Below are 18,202 nucleotides of genomic sequence, written 5' to 3' on the forward strand. Positions count from 1 at the left end.
CAGGAGTAAGTGGTTTTTTCAGCGTTTTTCACACGTGCACTAAGGTGATGGTGAAGGTTTTTCTTTGTTTAGAGTGATTAGCTCCATTTCACTATTTTCTTACATCTTATGTGCTTCTAAGACTTGTGAGTGATAGTACTGTTTTCTGCATTATTTATCTACAGGCCCCCGACGAAGAGCTGCCTACAGCTCGAAATGCATTGGGCATACAGAGATGAAAAGAAACCGATATTGATGTTTTTTTGAAATATTGCATATTGTGTTTGTTATAAAATGTAAACAAGTTGTGTTTATTTGTAATCTTTGGAAACTATTGTTGGAAAAAACTAAAAACAATTTTGAAACGCAAAAGAGTGTATATTTAATTTGGAGCGCGTTTAGCGCTTGAGCAACAGTGCGCTAAGGTTAAGTGTCATTCACACTTAAGATAAGGTTTTCTAAGTTTCAGCACGTGATAGGGCAGACGTGCTACCTCAGCTGCACGCCTTGAGGTTAAATAAGTTTGACTATTTACTCAAGTTCAACGAATAATAATAAATAGAGATAAGTGAGTGCTCCTCTAATCATTTAAAGTATCATTTTGAGGATCTGTCTACACGGAGTGAGCACCATGGCTTATGACCAAATTTCAAGCATGACAGATAACAGGGCGAAAACATTAGCCTACACTTCAGAACAAGCAGACAGTATTTACACCTTAATTCAGGAAGTCAAGTCATCAAATGCGCAAGGCAATACTATTATGCAACAACTGAAACAGCTTGAATTTCTCGCAAAACGAGAAGTAAACCAGAAGTTACACGCATCAACCTTGGTACAGTACCACAGAGTCAAGAGGATTCCGCGTGGTCTAAGGATGTCCATAAAACCGATGTTGCACGGATTTCACCTCAATAAGGAGTTTATGGAGAAATGGTTCTCAATCTTAAATAAGTGTTCACTCGACTTAATCTTGTTACTGATAGAAGAGCTGGCAAAAGTCATTCATGAATTATCCAACGAAATTGATGAAATTAAACATAATCTGGAATCACGGATGGACAAAACGGATTGGGATAAATCACTAGAGGAACTAAACACCAAACTAGAAAGATACCAAAAGGAGCTTCAAGAGGGTAAATTGAGGAAATTTAAACGTGATACACTGGACTATAAATTAAATGAAGTGTATACGTGGGCGGAAGTTTATGCCCAGCGAAGATCATTCCAGAAGAAAAAGACTGTCGTGACTTCAGAAGAAAGTTTAGTTTCTGATAGTGAACTGAGTACAAACAGGCCGGCAGCTCAAACCCAAATCGCAGAAACTAGCACTGGACAAACATCAACTGAAGCTACTAAATCTACCTCCACAAGCCAGCCTTTTTTATCCCAGGTAGTGGACACAAGCCAACCTCCAGGGAAGCAACCAAAAAAACAATCAAAACAAGGAGAGGAGGGAGAAGGAGTCCGAACAAGAAGCACGAGGTGAACCTGGTCTTAAACATCTCACAGATTGAATTGACAAAGGATGAAACGAGAATATTGAACAAAGGGTTAGGATTTGTTCCAACATATGACACCAACAACTTGGAAAATGAGATTGCATTTTTTAAATTCATGAGGGTCCTTAAACTTAGACATTTCTTCACTAATGTGGTACCGGAACAAATGGCGAAAGAAGAACCTGAACTCCTAGAGTTCAAGCCGAAATCTAAATTTCAAGCTCCAGTAAGCCATAAGATCTTGGATGCCTTTGAAAATTCTGTCCTTAATGAAATGGAGAATATGAATTTGAAAAAGTCAAAGAGGAAAAACATCTCGATTTATGATAGGTCCATCATAAAAGGTCTGCAAGAAAATCCTAATATTCATATACAGAAAGCTGATAAAGGAGGCGCCATAGTAGTTATGGACAAGACTATGTACCTTAGAAAAGTGAATGAACATGTGCAAGACACCATGACCTATCTGAAACTGGACAGAGATCCCACAGTTGAATTGCAACAGACTCTGACTGAAATCCTAACTAAAGCTTTGGATCAAGGCCACATAACTGCTACCACTAAACAATTTCTAACTGTGACTAATCCTAGGAGACCATCGCTCTATATGCTCCCCAAGGTGCATAAAAACCTTCTAGACCCCCCCATGCGTCCGATTGTGACCGGGTGTGGCACCATTTTTTAACCACTCGGTCAGTACATCGATACATTTTTACAACCATTCGTCCAACGATGGTCATCATATATTAAAGACACCAATGATTTTCTTGTGACGCTAAAAAATGTTAAAACAACAAATTCCATACTTTTGTGTACTATTGACGTGAAGTCATTGTACACTTCAATTCCCCACCTCGCTGGGTTGGAAGCCGTAGAATGGGCTTTGCTACAACAGAATGCCGTAAGAGCTAATAAAGTGTTTATTTTAGAGCTATTACATTTTTGTTTACACCACAGCTATTTTAAATGGTCCTCTGATTTTTTCCTTCAACAACATGGAACATCCATGGGATTTGCCGGGGCCCCGGCATATGCCAATACCTTTATGGCAAAATTCGAGGCAGATCACATGTACAATAATAAAAATTGGAACGACCATGCAACTTTGTATAAGAGGTTCATTGACGACATTTTTCTGATGTGGTCAGGAACTAGACAAAACTTGGAATCAGAGATAGAAAGGCTAAACTCATGCTCCGAACACATTGAATTCACGCATGCCATAAGCGAAAAAGAACTTCCTTTCTTGGATGTACTAGTTAAAATTGATGAACAACAAATTGTTACCACCATATACAGAAAACAAACCGATGTCAACAATTCACTTTTATACCAAAGTTTCCACACCCAACATTTGAAGGATAACCTCCCAGTATCTCAGTACATGAGAATCAAGAGGATCTGTTCTGAAGAAGATGAATGCAAAAAGGAGCTTGACTTGCAACACCAACGCTACAAAGATAGAGGATATCCGGAAGAAGTATTGAAGAAAGCTGAAGACCGCATAAAAGTTTGCAGCAGAGAGAATTTACTCACTCAAAAACCCAAGAAACTTCAAGACAGACAGGTGTTCGTATCCAAATTTTCTACATCATCTAACAAACTAAAAACCATAATAAACAAACATTGGACTCTTTTGAGGAATGAAGTTGATTTCAAGGGAATTTTTAACAACACACCCATCTTTGCTTACAAGCGCTCTAAAAATCTGAAAGAGTTACTTATGACCCCAGTCAGGGCAACTGAAGAAATTAACAGAGGCATGAAGAAGTGCCAGAATTGTGTACACTGCTCCAATGTTATTGTAGGAAGCATACTGAACCATCCGCAAACTGGTAAAGAAATACAATTACACTACAATGGAGATTGTAACACAAAAAATGTGATTTATTACATCAAATGCCCGTGTGGCAAAATCTACACAGGGAAAACAGAAAGGAAACTGAAAACTAGAATTTCAGAACATAAAAGTACAATTAGGAACAAAAACACTAAAAGTAATTTAGCCAGACATTGGAATGAGAATAACCACAGCATCGCTCAGATAAGGTATTCCATCCTAGAGGTAGTTAAATTATACGAGGGGGTTGATCTTACCAGATCCCTCCTCCAGCGAGAGATTCACTGGATTAAATTTCTATTGACACAAGAACCCAAAGGACTCAATGAAAAAATAGATTTCTCATGTTTTTTATAAATCCTTTTGACTTTGTCAATGTACCATAGTATGCTGCTTGTAATTACCATTGTAACATTGCATCTGTTTGTAATCTCTAAACACTTTGAGGCACATTGTTTCTTGGTTTGAATCACTATTTCATCACTCACTAATATATATTTTTACTCTCATTCACTTGCTTTTACTTGAAAGGGTAATTTTTACCATTACAAGATGGCGCTGTTTAGCGTGTGGTACTGTAGACGCTAGTCCGTCTTTCATGTTGTTGGACGCAGCTTGTAGATTAGCACCGGCGAGGTTTGTGGTCCCGCATCCACTGGGTCGAGAGAAGAACGCGTGAGGTTTTCAAAGCAGAGGAGTTTCGTGAGAAGTTACTGTGGAAGTTGAATGAGGTGAGGGAGCTGCGCTATTGCAGCGGTGTTAGTTACATCGGTCAGGGTTAGTTAGTCGCCCGCTTTACAGATATGGTGTCTCTTTGTTACTTTCGCAGGTGAAAACTAGAACACAGAGTATACAGCATTTTTGACTAGTGGAATTGAAGACAAGGTAATTAGGTGCTCCAGTCCTCCGGATTGATTATCGAGAGTTTAGATTTTGTTTCAGTTATCTTGGTAGAAACCTGAGTTTAGAGGACATGTTCTGGTTTTTGTTTACAGAATGATTTAGCGCTTGAGGAGCGCGACAGGAGTAAGTGGTTTTTTCAGCGTTTTTCACACGTGCACTAAGGTGATGGTGAAGGTTTTTCTTTGTTTAGAGTGATTAGCTCCATTTCACTATTTTCTTACATCTTATGTGCTTCTAAGACTTGTGAGTGATAGTACTGTTTTCTGCATTATTTATCTACAGGCCCCCGACGAAGAGCTGCCTACAGCTCGAAATGCATTGGGCATACAGAGATGAAAAGAAACCGATATTGATGTTTTTTTGAAATATTGCATATTGTGTTTGTTATAAAATGTAAACAAGTTGTGTTTATTTGTAATCTTTGGAAACTATTGTTGGAAAAAACTAAAAACAATTTTGAAACGCAAAAGAGTGTATATTTAATTTGGAGCGCGTTTAGCGCTTGAGCAACAGTGCGCTAAGGTTAAGTGTCATTCACACTTAAGATAAGGTTTTCTAAGTTTCAGCACGTGATAGGGCAGACGTGCTACCTCAGCTGCACGCCTTGAGGTTAAATAAGTTTGACTATTTACTCAAGTTCAACGAATAATAATAAATAGAGATAAGTGAGTGCTCCTCTAATCATTTAAAGATTATCTATTGTACCATCTATGTTGGATAAGGTGTTCTGTATCGAGGAGAACATAGTCTGTACGTGTCCCACAGCCGCTCCACCCGCAGTTGATGTGGTTTGCTGCGAATCCTGGTGCCCTTCCGGATCTCTCTCAGGGAGTTTCTTTTGCTGGTCGAATGTCAGCTTGGGCTGATTCCTTTCTGGCTTCCCCATATTGTGGTGATGTGTATCAGAACAGTCCCTGTGATGGGGCGTGGTTTGAACGCTGATGGTGGAGGTCGCCTGAGAGCTCGGCTCCGCGATCGAGCCGTCATTAATCCTGCGCAAAAGGCGACAGCCGATCCCTGACCCACAAGAGATCATGTGGGAAGGGACACTCAGCTGGCGACAGGCAACAGAATTTCCCGGCAAGGCCAGCGGACGGAGAGAGGGGCCGAGCGAGATCTGACGTTCTTAGACGACGCCGCAACCAAAATGGCGGCCGGGCAGCGCTGAGTCCTCATAGGCGGCCGGCGGATCCACGGAGCCTGAGCCTTGTGCCGGACCCCCCCGGCCCAATGGAGCGGGGCGCGACGGCTGCCCGGACTATTGGGGTTGCTCTGTGACTCCCGCACGGCAGCTCCCATGCTCGCCCGCCGCGCGGCACACACAGGGGGCTGTACATCGGGCCCGGGCCTCGAGAAGGGTGTGCCCGCGAACTGTTGAGGGCTTGTGGAGCTGACCCGCGCCACGGCGAACCACTGGTGAGTGCGGGCCCCCCCCCCCTGAAAAGAGTATGGACGGAACGGCCCGGCCTCCTGGGCTGCTGGGGTGGTGCGGATTCCGCCTTACGAACAGTTGACGGCCCCCCCCCCATAGCAGAGCCTGGTGGAGTGTGTGAGAGCTTGTGAGGTTCTACCGCCTACTCCTAGAGCCTAAATTGTGGTCCGTGAGCGGGGGGGAGTGGCGGAGATGAGCGATCGGCGCCCAGCACCTTATTGAGACCCAGGAAGACGACGGAGCGTGCTGGGGATCCGGTGCGAAGTGGTGCGGTGGCGACGACCCCAAAGATATACTGTTTAGCAGTGCTTAACGTCGCTGGCGGTGCTGGGCGAGCCCCTCACCGGTGACCGAACCACAAGTGGCTGAAGTAGACCTTTGTCTAGACTGTTGGCGGCATTGCCCGGAGCAGAGACGGCCTCAGCGTGGGATGTGGCGAGTTGAGATCCGCTGTTGAGCCTGGTACAGACGCTGCTGCTGACCGGACCGCCGCCCCGGGTGGAGATCCCCGCTGGCTCGGCTTGCCGCCCGCTATAGCCTTCAGGTGCTGGGAGCTGGAGAGGCTTTGTGTTGTGTTGTTCGTGGAAATGACACCAGGAGCCAGGATGTATTCTAGACTTGTTTATTCAGTCTTCTGGTAAGGTAACAACATCTCTGTACTCCAGCCAGCCTAGTGTGGTACCAGCCCCACCAGGAGCAGCCTCCCCAGCTGCTCAGCCCATCTCCAACTGCCACATTCATCCCACTCAGTCACCCAGGCATTCCACGCATCACAGGCACACCAACATTCTAATACTAAGACACACTCTGGCTGAGCAGCTAGAGGCAGCAGGGCTAGAATACCGGTTATAATTATGTAGAATACAACATTACCTCTTTTTCTTTAAACAAAAGAAAACAATTACATAGCACAATCACATTACTAATCTCAAAGATGCAGCAAATGAAAAAAGCATCAAAGAAGATGGAATCATTAAAAGAGGTGAAAATCAACAATAGAACAAATTGCGAATCTCTAGAATGCAGCGATCAGAAATCATTACTAGAACATATTTAAACGCTAGGATGCAGCGATGACAAAAATACATCACAAGAGAAAAACTTTCAGAAAAGGAAAGATGGTAAAGATAAATACAACATAAGTGCAAAATCCCCATCCCCCTTCAAACGAGATTATTTAATACATATCAGAACATTGCATTTTAACTCATATCAGAACATAGCATTATCTTCCACATACTCAGTAAATGAAAATCACTATGACCCCAAAGGATAACCAAGAATAGTGCTAAAGATAAAATGACATAGAACATAATCCCACTAGTAGGGAAAACCAAACAAATGGGTCGTCACCCATACTTTTAACCGTAAAGGTACTATGCACAACTGTAACAGGGATCCCACAACCAACCCCGCGTAGGAGTAAACCTAAGTACAAACTTGTGAAACAAGCACATGAAGCAACACCCCTCGTGGAAGTTACATACCCCCACATAATAGGAGTAGCACACTGTCCCAATTGCGTCCATAATAGGAACTGACTAAGAATCCAACATGGGAACTAACTGAACCATGTACCAATCCCTTTGAAGAGATTGCACTAAGTAGGAGTAACCAATCCTACTGCCAAAACAAACTGGAATGCGCCGGTGAGCGAACTCTCACCAGAGTTGTACCAAAACACTTTACCAGCACAAACCACATTTCCTGGTTACACTATACTAATAACATGGTCTAATAGAGAGGAACAAAACCAAAGTAGGCAATAACAAGAATAATCACATATTTGTATTGTAAAAACATGTTGTCACCTGAAATGAAAACGGACGTACTTGACTCAGAGGTTGTTACTGGTGGTAACAATAATATAACTTTCCCCAAATGCACCAAATAGGAGAGATTACTCTCACAACGTAAAATCGGCAGTAACTTACATGTAAAAGCTGACTTCAATGAAGAATGCCTAGTTCAAACAAGCATTTGCAATGCAATAGGTCTCGTATTAGGAAAGTTTGACCTATTGGTATTGTAAATGACAAATGTTTTATTTAGGTTTTGTTTTTGAAAATAGCGAAATTAATAGCTTTGTCATTTACCATGCCAATAGTTATAACTTTCGCAAATGTGACACCTATAGCATTTGTAATGCAATATGTGTTGTATTTACGTGACTTACATTTATTGATATTACAAATAACAATGGTTTTACATTTTTTTTTAATAATTAATACTTAAATAAAAGTTATTGTAATTTATAATGGCAATAGCTTAAACTTTTGTAAATAACATTTGTGAAGATTATGTTCAGTGTATTTTATTGTGACGAAAATCCAAAAACATATGTCAAATATTAACATCTTTTTGTTACATTTGTAATAAAGCTTGAAACATTGAGATGACATATTTGAACCAGTTGTTGTTTAATGGTTGCACAGATTGATGCTGTGGTGGAGCTCAGTGATGTTGTGGTGCCACAGAGTGATGCTGTGGTGGTGCTGAGTGATGCTGTATGCAATGCTATGTTTTGTTTTGCTATCCTATGTTTTATTTTGTTATGCTATGCTATGCTGTTTTGTTATGCTATGCTATGTTTTGTTATGCTATGCTATGCTATGCTATGTTTTGCTATGCTATGTTATGCTATGCTATGTTTTGTTATGCTATGCTATGTTTTGTTATGCTATGCTATGTTTTGCTCTGCTATGCTATGTTATGCTATGCTATGTTTTGTTGTGTTTTATTATGCTATGCTTTGTTTTGCTATGCTATGTTTTGTTATGCTGTGCTATGTTTTGTTGTGTTGGTTTGCTATGCTGTGTTTTGCTATGCTATTATGTTTTGTTCAGCCATGCTATGTTTTGTTTTAAGCTATGCTGTTTTGTTGTGTTTTGTTATGCTATGTTTTGTTTTGCTATCCGAAGCTTTGTTTTGTTATGCTATGCTATGTTTAGTTTTGCTATCCTATGCTTTGTTTTGTTACGCTATGCTATGTTTTGTTGTGTTTTGTTATGCTATGCTATGTTTTGTTGTGTTTTGCTAGGCTATGCTTTGTTATGCTATGCTATGTTTTGTTATGCTATGCTATGTTTTGCTCTGCTATGCTTTGTTCTGCTATGCTTTGTTCTGCTATGCTTTGTTGTGTTTTATTATGCTATGCTTTGTTTTGCTATGCTATGTTTTGTTATGCTATGCTGTGTTTGGTATGCTATGCTGTGTTTTGCTATGCTATTATATGTTTTGTTATGTTTTGTTAAGCCATGCTATGTTTTGTTGTGTTTTGCTAGGCTAGGCTTTGTTATGAGATGTTTTGTTATGCTATGCTTTGTTATGCTATGCTTTGTTTTGGTATGCTATGTTTTGTTATGCTATGCTTTGTTATGCTATGTTTTGTTATGCTATGCTTAGCGTTGTTTTGTTATGCTATGCTATGTTGTGTTTTGTTATGCTATGCTATGCTTTGTTGTGTTTTGTTATGCTATGCTATGTTTTGTTATGTATGCTATGGTTTGTTTTGTTTTGCTATATTTTGTTTTGTTATGTTTTGTTATGCTATGTTTTGTTATGCTATGTTTTGTTATGCTATGCTTTGTTATGCTATGCTTTGTTATGCTATGCTTTGTTGTGTTTTGCTGTTTTCTTTTGCAATGCTATGCTTTGTTATACTATTCTATGTTTTGTTTTGCTATGCTTTGTTTTGTTATGCTATGTTTTGTTATGCTATGGTATGTTTTGTTGTGTTTTGTTATGCTATGCTTTGTTATGCTATGCTATGTTTTCCTATCCTATGCTTTGTTTTGTTATGCTATGCTATGTTGTGTTATGCTATGCTGGTGAGGGTGAGTGAGGGTGAGTGAGGGTGGGTGGGTGAGGGTGGGTGAGTGAGGGTGGGTGAGGGTGGGTGAGTGAGGGTGGGTGAGCGAGGGTGGGTGAGGGAGGGTGGGTGAGTGAGTGAGGGTAGGTGGGTGAGGGTGGGTGGGTGGGTGAGTGAGGGTGGGTGGGTGAGTGTGTTAGAGCGAGGGTGAGGGTGAGAGGGTTGTGAGGTTGTGTATCCTATGCTTTTTTTGTTATGCCATGCTATGTTTTGTTATGCTATGCTGATGAGGGTGTGTGAGGGTGAGTGAGGGTGAGTGAGGGTGTGTGAGGGGGTGTGAGGGTGAGGGCGAGGGTGTGATGGTGTGTGAGGGTGAGAGGGTTGGGAGGGAATTGCCATTGGAAATCTTTTACAGCAACACTGATTTCGCACTGTGTTTTCTATTTCCATATGGCCACTCGGGTCCTGCTAGGAATACCACAGTATTCCCATTTCCAGAATTACCAACACTACCTGTAGTATCTGGGATTCTAAAGTGTGAGAATACCATGCAGTATTTCCAGTCCTGTCAGATTGAGAGCCTGATTGGTTCGATTGTTCCAATAAATGTCAATCCGATATTAGAAGATGTGCTCTCCCTGGCCTTGGATAATGTTAATAGTTTTGTGTCAGTGGTGTTTAAATGTGTCATCATTATCACTCTTATTACATAAATGGTTTTGAATAAGTGTTTTTTGAGATAGCCAGCAGCAAACGCTGTTGGCTGTTTTTTCGTTTGTGGTGCAGACATTTTTTTGTTATTGAAATACCTCTGGCAATAATTAAAAATGTTTTTCAATGAGGCAACATAATGGTAACATCAGCGCCATTCACCACTGGCTAATTCAAAACCGTTGACAGTTTGTGTGTCATCAAAATCAAATGAGTAGACATATAGTAAGAAACCCAGAATAGAAGATAGAAAGACAAAGACAACAAGAGTAAAAGAGCTGCTGAAGAGTGGAAAATTAAGAAAGAAGACACAAAGAACAGCCGAGATTGTAGGTCGACAGGGGGTAAAAATAAAGCAAAAATTAAGAGCTAATGGTAAGTAGAAAATGAAGCAGAGAGGATTTGCGTACAGGAGCATGAGAGAACGACAGAATGTGAAACCAAGAGTGTTTAACAAAGAAGAGAAGTGGAGGAGAACAAGGGAGAAGTAGAGAGACTGGAAAAGGCCAACAAAGAAAAAAACAAAGGAGAGATGAGCGAAACTACGAGAAAGAGCAAGAGAAAACAGGAGAGGAAAGCAGAGGAGGTGACATAAGGGAAGAAATAAAAAGAAGGAGATGGAGGAAAAAACGGAGAGACGAACGAGAGAGAGAGAGAGAGAGAGAGAGAGAGAAAAACACATAACAGCAATAAGTGAATAAAACCGTTGAGCTGGGAGAAAGAATGAAAGGGAATAGAAAACGAAGGTTCAAAGGATGGAACGAGTTTGTTTTCAGACTCATGCCTGTCTGTTTTAATGGAGTTTGTTCTTGATCAAGAGGGTTGGCAGGTACAGTTTTCCTTATAAAGAAAGACATTTTTAAGGGACGTATAGACGAAAGAATGTTCGTGTTAAGATCTTGTGACAGAGCTATGTCTCCCACAAGACATCGCGCCGTTTGATTCTCGGGCTTGTTAGCTGCCGGCATCCTTGGAATCGAGCACAAAGTGTGACGAGGGAAGAAATCAACTCCTGACACCTTTAAAAATGATAGCAATTCTGGCGCCGCCAGGGCTGGCCCTAGGGGGCTCATTTCAATCAGTGAAGCACATATTTTATATTCAGCCCTCCTCAAGAAGAAAGGGGGAAAAGTTAAGTAAAGATCATATTGCATGCATAAATAATGTTGTGTTGACAGTATATGAGTTTGTCAGCACTTATGCCATTATTGCATAAGCAGATTTGTGTTGGCGGTTTTTGAATTTGTGTGGGTTTAACACTGATGTTGGCTTCTGAATATATTGGCTATAAAGGCAGCACCAGACTGCACCATATAATGTACTTTTTATGTTTGTTATTTTTGACGGTGGTGTTACGATAAACAAGCAATAAAACGAGTCACGGCCTGCGGCCGTAAATAAGTGACGGCGGGGGTGGGGCAGCGGAAGCCTTTGATGTGGCAAATGCTGCTGGCAGGGAGAAGTGGATAAGCGCGGTGGGAGGGAGGCTGATAGGCAGAAGGCTCGGCGAAGATGTGGGATTAGAGGGAGGGGGTTAGCTGCCTGCAACTCGAGCGACCATATGGAGAGGGAGGGGGTTGGGCTGCCTGCTGGGAGAAGCTTGTGTGCCTTTGATGATCGAATGCAAGCTTGTGCACGAGGAGCTTGTGGTCACGTGATTTCACGTAAACTGTTGAAAATCCTCATCGTAAAAAGTCAGCTTTGTGGATGGGCGGCATTAGGTCTCTCTACGAGACCTAAAACAGTGAGCGTAAGAAAACATCACTAGATGGCAGTGTAACACAATGGAAAAAGTACATGAAAATACGATTGTACACAGATATTTAACAAACATACACTTCTACGAGAAATGGTTTGTACCATCCTGACAATTGCCGAATAGAATTTCCTTACAGCCATATTTACTACAAAACAGTAAACGCGCTGTGAACTTCATTTCCCAAGTGCTGTTAAATATCCAAAGCATAGTTCACATGCACCACGTATCTTATGAGCTGCTACGACGTTTTCCCACATCGCTTTCCACAAATTTTCCATTGGCAACGTCAGAGCTGCTACGTCGTTTTTTCTCAACACTTTTCCTCTACATTCTCTCTCGGCAACATCATCGTCACTTTCTACTTGCTGCAGTCCTATTTCACTGTCACTGCTCCAAAGACGTGAGATCCCAAAGATGACTCATCGCAGCTTCACTGAATCCCCAAGAACATTCCACGACGTCATCATTCACTTGCCGCTCTGGACAGAAGAAGATCTCCGTCACGGACCAAAGCAAGCACAATGCAGGACCAGGGACCAACCGTCACCACGCAGCTTCACGAAGTGCATTTCCTCAAGAAGCAGTTGGAGCCTCGCTCTAATCTCCTCACGTTAAGAAAGGTAACTCTAAATCACTTTGACAAATGGTTTTTCTGCCGCCTGGGAAAATATCAACTCTCCATACCTTAATTAGAACAGCCGCTGGAGGAGGTTGCTATTTGTGTGGACATGAAGCATGGCTTATTCCCTGAAGCGCCCAAAAATGGCGGTTGACCCACGACTAAATAAGCAGGAACATCCCAAATTGGCACATAGTTCAAATTGCTGTCATTCTTTCACCAAGCTTAAGGATGAGAGTGAAACACCAACACCAGTAAAAACTGACCCTCCAACTCACGAAATCCATTAAGCTGTGGTAACTGGTAAACTTAGAAACAGCACTTATTTGAAAATAAATGTCAATGTCACTGTGGTTTTAAAATCAAACTTTCTCTGTGGAGCCAACACTATGTGTTGTCACTACAAGCTGTTAGGTGACAAGTTCTTGTTCTTTGTAACTACACATCCCAAATTAGTCTCTTGACTGTAAATACACCATAAGCTCTGTAGAGCGCTGTGAGTGTAACTCCACCATCTGGTCTTTTTTATACTGGACATCACAAAAATTGTGCCTTGAGCTCTTTACAGTCACTTTATTTACAAGGCACTCTTCACACATTGGAGTGATGTGACTGGTCCACCAACACCTGGTGGTAGCGACGCTACCCATCCAACTCACAGTCATTCTTGTACTTTACCAAGTGGCTGGAACTCCAGGTGAGGTTGTAGTTTAACTACTCCACCAACTCACTGTAGACCTTTGTGGCTGGAACACCCAAAATCGGTTGTAGCTGTGCTACTCCTCTAACTCACAGTCGCTGTAGTATTCCCAGGCTGTAGTGTCAGTTGGTGGTAAAAATGCTTGTAGGGGCTGTCCATGGAAAGGACACTGGTGGGGCTGGGGCTGGCGCTGGCGCTGGCTTGCCTGGAAATACCTTCTTTTTCTTCTTGTAGTTGCTTGATGGATATCTTGGTAGTTCTGTTACTTCCTCAGTTTCAATGTTTCCTTGTTACTTAGCCGTACCAAGAGCTTGTAGGGTTCAAGATTGTCCTCGTCGCCAAAATAATGTTGTGTCATTCGTGGAAATGACACCAGCAGCCAGTATGTATTCTAGACTTGTTTATTCAGTCTTCTGGCAAGGTAACAACATCTCTGTACTCCAGCCAGCCTAGTGTGGTACCAGCCCCACCAGGAGCAGCCTTCCCAGCTGCTCAGCCCATCTCCAACTGCCACATTCATCCCACTCAGTAACCCAGGCATTCCACGCATCACAGGCACACCAACATTCTAATACTAAGACACACTCTGGCTGAGCAGCTAGAGGCAGCAGGGCTAGAATACCTGTTATAATTATGTAGAATACAACACTTTGATTACTACTGCCCGACCCGGCGCTCCTGCTCTACGGTGTGGATGAACAGATGGTGGGTCCCTCATAGCTGTTCATTGGAGCTTGTGCAGTGTATGACCGGGGGGAGTTCCTATCGGAGAGCCGAGGCCCGTTGGCCGAGGTGAGACTCGTTAAGATATGTCTGCCGTTGGGCGGCTCGCCCCTTTGCTCGCTGTGGTCAACGTTGGGTGCCACGACTGAGATGGGGAAACCGAAAGGAGCCAAGGGCAGCACTCAATCTACATCGGATGCGGAGATGCCGGACAGAGGAGAACAGCTGGACTCTGAGACGCCACGAGACCCGCACCTCCAGCACCAACTGGACAAGATCTTGATGGCGATAACAGATACACGAGCGGCACTCCAGCAAAACATAGCACAAGTTGCAACGGGTCTCGGATTGCTCACGGCTGATCATGGCAAGCTTTCTGACAAGGTCAAGGAGGTTGAAAGTGCGGTTCGTACCCTGGAGCCGGCGCAAAAGTCACTTTCGGCCACTATGACGGATGTGCTGGCCCGAATAGATGCTCTGGAGAAAAGGGCAGAGGACGCTGAAGGGGGCAATCGCCGGAACAACATCCAAATAGTGGGGCTACCAGAAAAAATTGAAGGGGGAGATATGGTCCGCTATTTGGAAGAGTGGCTCCAGACGGTGGTGGCGCCAGAGGAACTATCCTCCTTTTACACGTTGGAACGGGCGCATAGGGTTCCGTCTAGGCCGTTGCAGCAGGGACGCCCCCCGCGCCCAGTAGTTGCGCGGCTGCTACACTACCGGGACAGAGATCTGCTACTTCACAATGCCCGGTTGAACGGTCCCTTCCAGCTGGAAAACAGTAAGGTCAACATCTTCCTGGATTACACTTATGATACACAACGCAAAAGAGCCTCTTTCTTGGTGATTAAACAAGAGCTGAGAAGCAAGAGTATACAATACTTATTGTTTCCGGCCAGGCTCCGAATAATAGCTGATGATACTACCAAATTTTTTGATACACCAGACGAAGCGTGTAGCTGGCTGGAACTGTAGTGAGCCGGAAAGGACGGCCCTGGCTCGCATTTTACAACAGTCCCTGAGGAACGGCCACGGCGGAAGTCCAGACGGATACGCAATGGACGCAGAGGGCTTGGGCGACCTTCATTGCTGGAGACGGCGGCGGAGAGGCGAGGAGTTTTTGAGGTGGTGTCCGGCATATCGGGATCACAAGAGGCGCCCTTGACGGATGGCACAGAGTCAGGCAGAGGTGAAGACCGCTCGGACACGGAGTACTCCGAAACAGACAGTGTGCCCTTGCCCACGATTACTCCGGAGACGGCTGAAGGAATGCTAGATGGACAATGAAGACTCTTGCTGAGCTGTTATGTCTATGGAAAGAGACTCTCACGGGAGACTTACTGTATGTTGCGAGAGGGGATTACTTACCTGCTACTAGTTGGGTGGAAGGTGAAGCATTGAGCTGGCCATCAGTCATTAGAGCGCGATCGCACACAGGAAGTTCGAGCAGAGGGCGGCTTCCCGTCGGCGCTCGACCCCCCCACATTGCCCCTAAGGCACACCAGCGGTGACTACCGTCGGGTTTCTTTGATTGTTCTTTGGGAGAGTTTGGATGGGAACTAGATTGCGATCTTTGGGTCCTGTTCTGGGGGGGGGTGGAGGGTTTTGAGAATGTTATTTTGTTAGGGGGTGGGCACGCCATCGGTGCAAGGGTTCTTTCATATTTGAACCAAGTGGAATTTGAGTGGAGGAGGGAGTACAGGGCATTGTGGGACAATGGGTGAAGTATCTAACTTGAAATGCATTACCTGGAACGTACGGGGACTACACACTATGACAAGATGACACAAAGTGCATGCCTACTTAGTACGCAGAGGAGTCCAGATAGCGTTACTGCAGGAAACACATTTAACAAAGACGGAAGGGCTAGCATTACAACGCAGATGGAGAGGACAAGTTTACAACACTACATATTCAGCTTATGCTAGGGGCATATTTGGATTAGGGCTGGAGTCCCTTTTCAGGTGACTAGACACATAGTGGACCCTGAGAGGCGGTTTGTGGCCATAGCGGGTAAACTGGGAGGTAGGGATATAAACATTTGCAGCATCTACGCACCTAACATGGACCAGTTGACCTTCTTCGCGACACTGTCGGCCTCCCTGGCCCACTACTTAGTGGGACCAATACTGATGGGAGGCGACTTTAACTCAGTGGTAGATATCGCCCTTGATAGATCACACCCCCCATTGGCAGACTCCCAAACACACCAAATAGCTAAGGGTAGATTGGAGTGGCAAGCAAAGTGGGGTCTGAATGACATTTGGCGAGCCCAACACCCGCATACCCGAGATTACTCCTACTTTTCGGGAATGCACGAGCTCCATGTGAGGCTGGATGCGCTCTTGTGCTCTACAACGCTGACACCCATAATTACCAACACCGAATATCTGACGAGGACGATCTCAGATCGCAATCCTCTACTGGCTGACGTGCGGTGGTTTCCGGGCGCCTCCTGTGTTCCCACCTGGAGATTACGCCTCGAAATGCTAGAAGACCCACTTTTCCACAAGGATCTGGGGGAGAGGATCACTAACTACTTTGCAGAGAATGAAGGCACGGTTAGGGAGAGAGTGACGGAATGGGATGCCTTTAATGTAGTTATAAGAGGATACTGTATAGCTAAAAAGGTAGGAATGCATAGGGTGCTGTTAGACGACCTCAGCAAAGCAGATAGGAAACTCCGAGAGTTGGAGGTCCTGCGGCCTGGACACCCTGAGCTTCAACAACAATGTGCAGCAGCGAAAGAAGCGGTGGCAGTTGAAGTAGAAAGGCTGCGCAGCTTCGACCACAAGACTTACATAACCAGGTCCCTCGCGGAGGGAGATAAGTCGGAGCCTTGCTGGCCTGGCTGGCCAACCCCATGAGACGCAGCTCCCCTACAGTATCGATGCGCACACCTAAGGGTGTCGAAGTATATACTCAACCTGAAATTCTTCACAGTTTTTCAAATTACTATGAAACTCTATATCAGAGTAGATTGATAGCTGGTACTTCGGCCATAGACAACTTTTTAGAAGGACTCCCTTTCCTGCAGTTAGAACCCGAGCAGGCACAGGACTTGGGCAAAGACATTGAAATAGGGGAAATCCATTGCACCATAACACGGATGGCACGCAATAAAACCCCAGGGCTGGATGGACTACCCATTGACTTTACGCTAAATACATAGATTTGTTGGCCCCTCGACTAATGGTAGTATATAAAGATATAAAGAGGCGAAACAACTGGGTTGTCTACCACGCACTATGCGCGAAGCGTTGGTGATCCCCTTGCTTAAACTCGATAAAGAGAGCAATGACACGGCGTCTTACAGACCGTTGTCGATGCTCACAACGGATTATAAAATCTTAAGCAGCATTCTAGCATCCAGACTGTTGGAACACATGACCACGCTGGTTCATGTGGACCAAGCGGGCTTCATACCTAAGCGCAACACCACTATGAGCATTCGCCGTCTGGTTCGCCTGTTAGAAGAGGACCATGAGGAGGCCCCCCACCCCATGATACTATCGGTCAACTTGGAAAAGGCGTTCGATAGCCTGGAATGGGAGAACCTCCACAGAGTACTCAGATGTTATGGGGTGGGTGAGGGATATCTACAATGGACTTCCATGCTGTATGCATCAGCATTGGCACGAGTGAAATTGGGAGTGCTGATATCCCCACAATACCCGGTGGAAAGGGGTACGAGGCAGGGATGTTCACTATCCCTGTTGCTTTTTGCACTGGCAGTGGAACCCCTCGCAATGACGATCGCACGGGAGCCCATTATAAGGGGCTACGATCCTTGTCTGGGCAACAGTTCATCTCCCTATACGCGGATGACCTTTTACTCTTCCTAGAAGATGCAGACGGAGCTCTGACGGGAGCCAACACCGTACTGACCACCTTCGGTGAAATATCTGGCTTCAGGGTGAACTGGTCCAAGACATGCTTATTCCCAATGCGCAGGGGAGAAATCCAGCCCACCACGACCAGGGCAATTAGATGGGAACCCAACTGTCTGAAATATTTGGGGGTCTATATCTATCACACCCCAGCTGACGTCTTAGAGGGTAACATCTCTCGCAGCATCAGAGTGCTTAAGGGTAGTATGACCTTTTGGCCACCCTCTCACTGTCGGTAGCGGGTCATATAGCGCTGCTCAAGATGGTGGCGCTACCTCGCCTGCTATACTATTTTAGGACGCTCCCGATTTGGAATCCTCCTGCTGTATTTCG

The 18,202-nt window shown here is 44.2% G+C and overlaps 1 protein-coding gene across 2 annotated transcripts in view; it reads right to left on the bottom strand.

The window, feature by feature from the left end:
- The window catches only part of LOC147748345 (CD209 antigen-like protein C), a 358,434-nt gene that overhangs the window by 299,143 nt on the left and 41,089 nt on the right, over positions 1-18,202 (bottom strand). The gene's annotated exons all lie outside the window — the stretch shown is intronic.

The sequence above is a fragment of the Lissotriton vulgaris genome, chromosome 1_1, assembly GCF_964263255.1.
Source record: "Lissotriton vulgaris chromosome 1_1, aLisVul1.2, whole genome shotgun sequence".
Lineage (NCBI taxonomy): Eukaryota > Metazoa > Chordata > Amphibia > Caudata > Salamandridae > Lissotriton > Lissotriton vulgaris.